At 48.3% G+C, this 10697-nt stretch overlaps 1 pseudogene; it reads left to right on the top strand.

Moving 5' to 3' along the window:
• Positions 1-583: 583 nt before the first annotated feature.
• On the top strand, positions 584-2921 carry LOC125524815 (annotated as a pseudogene).
• The last annotated feature ends 7776 nt before the right edge of the window (positions 2922-10697 follow it).

Consider the following 10697-nt stretch of genomic DNA (forward strand, 5'->3'; position numbering starts at 1 on the left):
AGCCTTCCTGAGATTCAAAGAAAAAGGTTTGAAGGTTGATCTCTGGGATCAGTGATAGTTCGGAACCAGCAAAGGGAGGCTGAAAAGCCGTAGTGCTAACGCACGCCCTGTAGTTTTGAAGCTAAAAAGACAGCAGCGAGCTCCGCGTCGAAAAGCGAAGCGAGCCGCGCTAGCGCGCTACTCTTCCTTTATGAGCGAGACTCTATCCAGATCTACTGATCTAAGAACTCCGCGAGCGAACTGAAGAGCCATGAGGCGCCTATCGGCAAGGCTTGGAAAAGCCTTAAGTTTAGGCTCCCTTCCTTCACTGAACTGATTCACCCGGGTCCAAACCTGCCGAGCTAGCTAATTTTTCCTTTAAGAGATCTCGGCTCTTCGAAATGATTGGGGAGAGCCCCGCCTCCTCTTGGTTGGTGCCGGGCCCGAGAGTGATGGGACTACTTCCTTAAAGAGCCTTTTCGTTCGGGCCAACAGAAGGGGCCCTGGTCTATCAATTGAGGGAGCGAAAAACAGGCTTTGCTCCCCCTTTTTTAAATGAAGAAAGAAAGAAGGGTCAAAGTTTAGACCGCTCACAGTAGTTCTACCCATAGAAAAGATCATGAAAAAGGTGATCAAAATGGTACCAACATCCATTTACGATCCCGAGTTTCCAGACACATAGCACTTCCGCTCAGGTGGAGGCTGCCACTCGGCCCTCAGACGGATCAGAGAAGAGTGGGGAACCTCTTGTTGGTTTTTGAAATTCGACATCAGGAAGTGTTTTCACACCATCGACCGACATCGATTCATCTCAATATTGAAGGAAGAGATCGACGATTCCAAGTTCTTTTACCCCACCCAGAAAAAGTTTTCCGCCAGACGACTCGTAGGGGGTGAGAAGGGCCTGACTCCATCCCAAACAGTGTACTACTATCGGCCCTACCAGGCAATATCTACCTACACAAGCTCGATCAGGAGATAGGGAGGATCCGGCAGAAGCACGAAATTCCTCTTGTAGTGAAAATAAGATCGGTTCTATTAAGAATAGGTCGTCGTATTGATGACCAAGAAAAGTATGGAAAAGAAGCAAGCTTCAACGCTCCCCAAGACAACAGAGCCCTCATAGTGGGGAGGGTAAAGAGCATCCAACGCAAAGCGACCTTTCATTCCCTTGTTTCGTCGTGGCACACCCCCCCCACAAGCACCCCCAGGCGAAGGGGAGACCAGAAAACGCCTTTCGTTTTCCCCCCTTCAGCGGCCCTAGCCGCCTTCCTTAACAAGCCCTCGAGCCTCCTTTGCGCCGCCTTCCTCATAGAAGCCGCTGGGTTGACCCCGAAGGCCGAATTCAATGGTAGAGAAGGCTTTAATAAGAATTTGGCCATGAGAGACCTTCTTAAGTATTGCAAAAGAAGGGGCCTGCTGATAGAGCTGGGCGGGGAGGCGATACTAGTTATCAGGTCAGAGAGAGGCCTGGCCCGTAAGCTGGCCCCCTTTAAAAGCCATTCCTTATTAATAAGGATTTGTTACGCGCGATATGCCGACGACTTACTACTGGGAATCGTGGGTGCCGTATTTCTTCTCATAGAAATACAAAAACGTATCACCCACTTCCTACAATCCGGTCTGAACCTTTGGGTAGGCTCCGCAGGATCAACAACCATAGCTGCACGGAGTACGGTAGAATTCCCCGGTACGGTCATTCGGGAAGTCCCCCCGAGGACGACTCCCATACAATTCTTGCGAGAGCTGGAGAAGCGTCTACGGGTAAAGCACCGTATCCATATAACTGCCTGCCACCTACGCTCCGCCATCCATTCCAAGTTTAGGGACCTAGGTTATAGTATCCCTATCAAAGAGCTGACGAAGGGGATGAGCGGAAGAGGTCGTCTACTGGACGCGGTTCAACTAGCGGAGACTCTTGGAAAAGATGGACTAAAAAGTCCCCAAGTTAGCGTATTATGGGGGACCGTCAAGCACATCCGGCAAAGATCGAGGGGGATCTCGTTGTTGCATAGCTCAGGTCAGAGCAAGGTGCCATCAGGCGTTCAACAGGCAGTCTCACGATCGGGCATGAGTGTCCTGAAGAAGAAATTGTATACTCCCTTTGGTCGGAAGGCGGCGGGGGAAGGAAGGGGACACTGGGCGGGATCTTTCAGCAGCGAATTCCCCATACAGATAGAGGCGCCTATCAAAAAGATACTCCGAAGGCTTCGGGATCGAGGTCTCATTAGCCGAAGAAGACCCAGGCCAATCCACGTGGCCTCTTTGACCAACGTCAGCGACAGAGACATAGTAAATTGGTCCGCGGGCATCGCGATAAGTCCTCTGTCCTACTACAGGTGCTGCGACAACCTTTACCAAGTCCGAACGATTGTCAACTACCAGATCCGCTGGTCCGCTATATTCACCCTAGCCCACAAGCACAAATCTTCGGCGCGGAATATAATCCTAAAGTACCCCAAAGACTCAAATATAGTCAATCAAGAAGGTGGTAAGACCCTTGCTGAGTTCCCAAACAGCATAGAGCTTGGGAAGCTCGGACTCGGTCAAGATCCGAACAACGACGGAGCACTCAACTACATGTTTAATAAGTAGTTGTCTTTTTCTATTTGGATTTTAGCGAACAGGCGTTTACATGAGATTAGTTGAGTAGGCTTGCCTTATCTGCTATAAGATAGCTAGTTGTGGGGCTTTCGAAAAAAAAAAAAAAAGGCTGAAGGCTTCGCTATCGCTCATGGCTTGTATTGTAGTCGTAGTCTTGTAGTCGGCCCTCCATGCCTCTTTAGTCTTTCTAATCCTGAGGCCTTTTTCCTTCATTCATTTTGCGGTAGCTTACGCGTCAGAAAAATAGAACCTTTCCGGCCCGGAAGATCGCTGCTTCGCTTCTGGCGACTAGCTTCTACCCACAATGGCTAAAGCTACCTTGAATCAATCAATAAATGAATGATTCGTAACCCCCATGGGTTCGAAGACCCGTTGGTCAAAGGAAAAGGGGGGTCCAGATTCCAGGATGGAGCCGTATGAGGCGAGAGTTTCGGAATCCATGAAAGTTTCGGAATCACCCCCCGTGTCTGTGACATCGACACGAGCTTCCGAACCATGATCTTGAGAGTAAACTTTTTCTTCACCGAGCGCGACAATTTCTTTAGCCGACAGTTGAAGACCTGGATCCTTCTCATCCACGAGTTCGCTCATCAATATCATGTCACCATCATCTCCTTGCTGGGCCATGAGTGCCTTCTGCTTCAGTGCTTCCTCGCAGTCAGCCTTGAAGTGACCGAGGAGGCCACAGTTATAACACCTCACTTTCCTGATGTCAAACTTTCTCCTCGGTGGTGGTGCAGCCTCATCGTCTGAGTCGTCGTCCGAGTCAGCGAAGTTCTTTCTCCCCGAACGCTGCTTTCCCTTCTTCTTGCTGCTGCTCGTAGATCCGCCTTGCTTTTCCTTTGACAAAGCGGCCCACTGCGCCCTTGTGAGCATCACAACCTCGTCGTTCTCCCCGTCCCCAAGACTGTACCGCATACGCTCATCGTGAGCCTTGTACCGTCCGACAAAATCGTCGATGGAGAGAGTCGCGAGATCGACGCACTACTCGATCGCCGTAACAATTTGCAGGTACCGGGGAGGGGCCGCGCGCAAGAACCGCCGGACAACCGAGGCCTCCGTGAGGTTCTCTCCAAGCGCGCGAATCCGATTGACGAGAGTAGCCACCCCTGAAGCGAACGCATCCACGGACTCATCATCGCCCATGACCAAAGTCTCGTAGTTCCTTAGGAGAGTTTGGAGATTGCCTTGCTTGACACGGGTGTGTCCCTCGAACATGAGCTTCAAAGTATCCCACGCCTCCTTCGCCGTTTCTTTGGCGATTAGGTGTTGGAGAACATCCATCGGCATCACCGAGTAAATCGCCGATGCCGCCTGCCGATCCTTCCAGTGCTCGGCTCCCTCCTTCTTGAACGCGTCACTGCCTGGATCGACTGCGTCCCATAGCTCGTTGGCGCGGAGACCACACTCCATGAGGGCCTTCCAGACACCGAAGTTCTCGCGATCAAATTGTGGGTACGATGAACTCGCCGGAGCAGCAAATACTTTAGCCACACCGGAGTACTCCGCCAGCTGCTTGTTCTTCTCGTCGTCCGCCATGATCCTCTGTTACTAGAAGATCAACCTTGCTCTGATACCAATTGTCGGCCCAGATAGCGTCGACGAGTACTTTCCGGCAACGACGATGACCGACGACGAACAATGACGAAGAAACTTGCTGGCTGAACTCGACGAATTACTTTTACGCCTAGCTGCACCGTGCGCAAAGCTAGCTTACTCTAGCTAGTCTGCTCCTGATCGATCTAGGTGAATATACTGTAACCAACGTCAATAATACACGCACCTACACAGCGGCCGGACGGCCGGAGAACAACGCACGCACGCAAGACTTGGCTGATTGCCACAGGAACGTATCGTCCCTGTTTGATCTGTATTGATTCACAAACCACGGTTCAAAGAGTACAGGGGTACATGAGTATTTATATTAGCTAGCTAACCTGCCAACTAATCTAGTCCTACTCGCTGAAGGATAGGAAACCTACACGGATACATGCATCTATACGTGCACCAGTCGGACACGGACAAATATGTCGTGTTTAATCCTAACAGCCGCACACCACGTCGCCCCAACTGCCCCAGCGACCACCCGGAGACCGTGCCGCCGAGCAGCACGCCCCCACCCCCCACAACGACTTCTCTCCAAGCCAAATCGCCGAGCACCAGGCTGCCGTTCACCGTCGACTCTCCAAACTATTTGCAAAACCGTCCGCAGCAGATTAGGAAAAGACGGGGAGGTGGGCTGGCGGAGTGTCGAGTAACAACTCATAAACGGTAAAAATACCTCGACCCCATGGTAATCTTACATCAAGGGATGGTGGCCTTCTTTTTCCTTCGGCGGGCTTAGCTGACGCAAGACATGGCTCGGTCAAACGACCAGGGTGAAGAATTACTTATTCTTCACCCTGGGTTACTAATAGAGTTTACATATATATATATAGTGTTACTATTCATCATCCAAGAGTGCAGAATAAGTTATTCTTCATCCGAGGTAATCTTACGATCATTTCATAATTAAGTTACGTTTCGAATTCAAATAGTTATATTCCTATTGATTCACTACGTAAAATTTGACATAAAAAATAAAAATATAGGTGATAAGACAAGAAAATTTACAGTTTATGTGTATTTTAGACTATATTTTTACGTTTGTAATTTTACATAATATAAAATATTTTTTACGGCGATTATATATTTTCTTACGGTCCCTTTTTACGTCGGAAATAAGACAAAACTTACGGAATGTAAATTTACGGTGCATTGATGGTAAAATAGAGGGGGTGAAGAATAACTATTTCTCACCCAGAGTGATGAATAGCGCGACCCTTCGGAGCCAGTGGCATTAGCCTAGCTAATTGATGCCTTCGGAGCACGATAACAATTGGAAGTGGTTCATGGGGGCGATAGTGGATAATAGTATTCTTCTTTGGGATCTATGACCTGATCGAGCAAAAATCCCGCTATTTCCTCTTGAATTGCTTCTATTCTGTCCTGTGCTAGAAGCTTGCCCCGCACCTCTTTGAACTGTTAAGAAGGAGATCAATATGCATGTGTATTAGTTGTATGACTAGATATCGATAATGGTGTAAAAATTGTGAATAGTGTTCTGACAATCGATATCGTACCCACTCCTATCTTTGAGATTTGCTCCTTTCGGACGCCATCATGCGAATGTTCTCGCAAACGTAGTATGCACATAGATCATTCCCCGGCGCCTGCTTCAGGGCCTTTCAAGAATGGAATTTGATCAGATAATAATTAATCAAGCATGATAATTTAAGAGATGGCAGCTAGCTAGTACTACTTAATTACTTACCTTGGGTCGATACCATTTCAGATTTTGTTTCCATGGGCCTGGAGTGGCCCTGATGAACTTTACCCAAGCCCTGCCCGCCGACAAAGAAAATGAATAAATGGGTTATTAAATAGTTGTTATCAGGAAATGACGAACTAATTAAATAGGCCGAGATATAGTTAATAATGATTGAAATTACCTGTTGACTATCCCCTTCACGATGGTGTAGTCACTTGCTTTCTTAAGTAGTGAGTCTAGTACTTCAATTGTTCCTTCATCAACTTTAATGATTAACAAGATCCAGTGAAATCTGCATGCACACATGTTTGCATGTCTTAATTAAGCGGGCATATGTAAGCAAAAACATGTAGTTAGCTAGTAGGGAAAAATAGAATTTGTAGTACAAGACAGTGTGACTCACTGGAAGTTGTAAGGAAGTAGTATATCTTCATTGTATTTGAGTTCCTTGAAGAACTGTAGCATGCTTTCCTCTACATTTTTTTCGTGATATGGATCTATTTTCCATGTGTATTCATTAATGGTATTTGGGTCAACGAACTCAATGCCATAGCGTCCACCTTTTTTCATTTCATAAATCTTCATCCTGCATAATACCATAGAAAAGAAAATAGTGAGGATAATTACAGGTAATGGTTAATCAAAATGATCACTACAGCTAGCTTGAGCCTTAAATTACAGAAAGAAATCACTTACAGACAATAGCAACTGACGATAAATTTGTTGAGTGCGTCTTGATTGTATAGCTGAAATAGTTTTGAATACTCAACGGTCACAGCTTTCTCATGGTAGTAATGATCCTTGTTGACATTCACCATGAGGGACTCTCGATTGGAAATCTTGGTAATGTCCATGTACCATTGATGCAATTCATACATTCTCGTTGGGAGCTTATGGACCTCCTCTGGCTCGACCAAAGGTTGGCCCCGGGCATATTTCCGTTTTATTTCCTCCTCTCTAGTCGGAGACATGGGCTCGATGTCGAGGAGTTGTCCAACAGTGATCCTGATCGATTCAGCCTGCGCAATATGCTCCTCGGTTATTACCACATCGCCCACCCCGGGAACGTTAACGGTTTGCCCATAATAATATTGGGCGCGCCTACTCTCATGTGTTGTTGGCACAACAAGCGGGGGGATTGATTGCGCCGCCTGTTCTCCCAGTTGGGGAACGGTTTTACCGCTCCTTTTGCCAGCTGATTTGCTCGAGCTCGAGCTCGCCTCTTTCTATAGACGTGCTCGATTTAACTTCTTGATGTGGCGCTCATAGTCTGTGTCAACAGGTTTGGGAGCTGGTGCTCTAGCCATACGAATGAAGTGGTCAATCTTTTCCACAGGCACTTTCCCCCTTGGCGGCGGTGGCGGTTTCGATGCAAAATGGGCTTCCACCTCGGCCTTCGATATGGTTACGTTTTCCTCCTCGGACTTGTCGTAAGGCCTCTGCGGAAGAGGCGCGAGGCTTGGACCATATTGAAATCGCTTGCCTCTGCCTGTACCTCCAGTACTACCTCGACTTGTACCGCTACGCACCATAGCTGAGGCGGCTCTCTTTCATGATTGCTGAGGCGGCGAAAACGGCTGACGTGGCTGAGTTGGAGGAGGAAGAGTGGCCTGAAGCTGTGTCGGACTTGGAGGAGGAGTGGCCTGAAGCTGTGCCGGACTTGGAGGAGGAGTGGCCTGACGCTTTGCCGGACTTGGAGGAGGAGGAGTGGCCTGAAGCTGTGCCGGACTTGGAGGAGGAGTGGCCTCACGCGTTGGTGGACTTGGAGGAGTGGGAGTCTGCTGACTCGGTGGCGGACTGCGACGAGGAGTCGGATGACGCGGTGTCGGTGGCCTTCGAAAGATGATGCAATCCTTTCTCCGTAGGATGATATGATGGTTGGCCTCTCCTAGTGTGTGCTCATCGTCACCTCCAGGAATGTCAAGCTCTAGCCCCGAATATTGGTCCACCACCTCATCAACCAAGACACAAGCATCTCCCACTGGAATCGGGTTGCAATGGAAGGTTGCCTCGGGGGGATTTGTAAAAGCAAGGGCGTCCGCCACCTTCATGGATATGTTCTTCATTTTGAAGTGTAGCTCGCAGTTAGTGTTCTCCATGATGTCATCCATTGGGTAGCTATCCAGCAATGCGTCGCCCGAGGCGGAACCCACGCTGCTTCTCGGCATGGATGGGACGGTGCTATCCAATGGTGGATCATTCGCTAGCTGCTGAGACCCACTTTGCTGGCTAAGTGAGTCGATCTGCTCATGCTGCCGCTGGAATTTGACTGCCAAGTCCGCGTGCGCTGATTCTAGGCCTTGAAGGCGTTCATAGTCTAGCTTCCTCTGCTCCTCCTCCATCTTCCTCTTCTTCTCCTCCGCAATCTTCTTTCTCGCACGGGTTCTGTAGTCGGTGTTCCAGTCCGAAAACCCGTCATACCACGGAATAGCGCCCATGCCTCGTGTTCTTCCCGGGTGTTCAGGATTTCCCAGGGCACGCGTAAGCTCGCCGTTCTCTCTGTTGGGCTTGAACAACCCCGATCGAGCCTCTTCTATTGCAACAAGTAGCTTATCTTTGGCTCCGTCCAGACATGCCTTCTTCGAAACTTTGCCTATCTTCGGGTCCAACTCCCCCCCATGCGCATAGAACCAAGTCCTGCACCTGGGGGGCCAGCTCAATGTTTCTGGAGTGATACCTGCATCCAGGATCTCTTTCTCAGACTTATCCCACTTAGGCATTCCCACTGCATAGCCACCTGGCCCAGCTTATGGAACTTATCCTTTTTTGCGGCATTGGCCTTGTTTATTCTCGACCGTTCCTTAGATAATTCCGAATCCTTTAATTTCACGAAATCATCCCAATGAGCACTTTGCTTCTCTAGTGTTCCCTCAAATACTGGAGTCTTCCTTCCTCCGTTGATGTACTTGGCCCATTCACGAATCTTGTGGTTCTTAAATGCAACCGCCATCTTTCTAAGAGCAGCGTCCTTGACTTTCTCCACATCTGCATCTATGAAATGATCTAGTAGGGTGAAATGTTCCATGAGCGTTTCCCAAAGCAGAAGTTTTTGTCTGTCGTCGACAAAAGTAACTCCTGGACGTGGCTTTGCTGGCTCTCTCCATTCTTGAAGGGAGATCGGGAGTTGGTCCTTCACAAGAACTCCGCACTGACGAATGAACTTGTCCGCAATCTTCTTAGGTGCTAATGGTTCGCCATTAGGTCTGATGGCCTCGATATTGTACTTTACACGCTCCTTCAACTTTTTGTTCGGGCCACGTTTCCTGTTGCCTGAAGATTTGCTCGATCCGGATGGCTGAAAGAAGAAAGATCGATTCGTTAATATATCTTCAAGTCATTTAAAACATGTGATGATCACCAGATGCCTGCTTATATAAATATATATACCTCGCCAGTCTTTGTTGTTTCAAGATCAACATTTTCTTCGTCATGTTCATAGTTCATGAATTCATCAATTCGGTCGTCGCGATCGAATATCATATCACCCTCCCCGGTGTTGTTTAGATATTCGGAGCCGTCATAATCTTCTTCATTCTGATCATCATCTGGCCCGCGAGGATTGCGTATGATATTGAACAGGGCCTCTTCTCCCTCTCTGCCGGTATTGTCCGCCATAGGTTTTGTTTAACTAATCCAAAAGAAATATATTCAAATTACAATGCATGGATGCAATCAATTAATAAGGAAAAACTGAATCAACCATAGTACATAATAAGCATCATCGAATATAATCTCGAATACGTCGTCTCGAATAATAGATATAATCTCGAATACATCGTCTCGAATAATAGATATAATCTCGAATACATCGTCTCGAATAATAGATATAATATCGAATACATCACTAGCTAGCTAGCTAGCAAGCTAATAAAGATCGAATACTACAGAGTAATCTAGGCCACTCACAGTTCCTGAGGTGCGGGCGGTGGACACCCAAAGAGAAGGAACCATCACTGGATCATAGCTCGGGTGATCTCCCAAAAGAACCTGCCAGGTATTGGAGAACCTGACGTCCATAGCAGCCATGTAGCGATGGACGTGCTCGTCCTCCTCCCTGACACGGCGACGTACCACCTCCGGCGGGGCCGGCTCCCTCCGCACCGAAAGTGGCCCACGCGAACGCCACCAAAGGAGATGAGGGTTGACGACGGGACCCGGGGTCGGGTTCCTCATCAAGCGTTGCGCCCCTGAAGGTAGCACCTCCCAGTGCCAGCCCGGCGGAGCCCAGTCCCGGACATGGGTCCTCTGAAGCAGGACGTCGTCGCGAACGGGTCGACGGCGAGGATGCGGGCCGGGCATCGTCGACAACAAATACTATATGCCGCAAAAGTAAAGTAACATTTTTTAAATGATGGATTGTGATTTCATATATGCAAATTTTAAATTTTATAACTAAAACTAACATTTCTAATATTTCTGTAACTAAAACTAACATTTCTAATATTTCTATAACTAAAAAACATTTCTATATAACTAACATTTCTAATATTTATATATAACTAACATTTATATATAACTAACATTTCTATAACTAAAAATAACATTTCTAATAATTTTATAACTAAAAAACAGAAAGATTGCTAACAATTCTATAACAATGTGTGTGTGTGTGTGGTTGGCGGCCGGGGCACAACTCACCGGCGAGGTGCGACGACAGTGGGCGGCGACGGGGATGGGGACAAAGACGGAGACGGGGCGGCGACGACGGGGACGGGGCGGCGACGACGGGGACGAGGACGGGCCGGGCGGGACGACTTACGGGAGGACGGGCCGGGCGGGGACGACGGGAGGACGGGGCGGGGCG

The sequence above is a fragment of the Triticum urartu genome, chromosome 7 (genome assembly GCF_003073215.2).
Source record: "Triticum urartu cultivar G1812 chromosome 7, Tu2.1, whole genome shotgun sequence".
Lineage (NCBI taxonomy): Eukaryota > Viridiplantae > Streptophyta > Magnoliopsida > Poales > Poaceae > Triticum > Triticum urartu.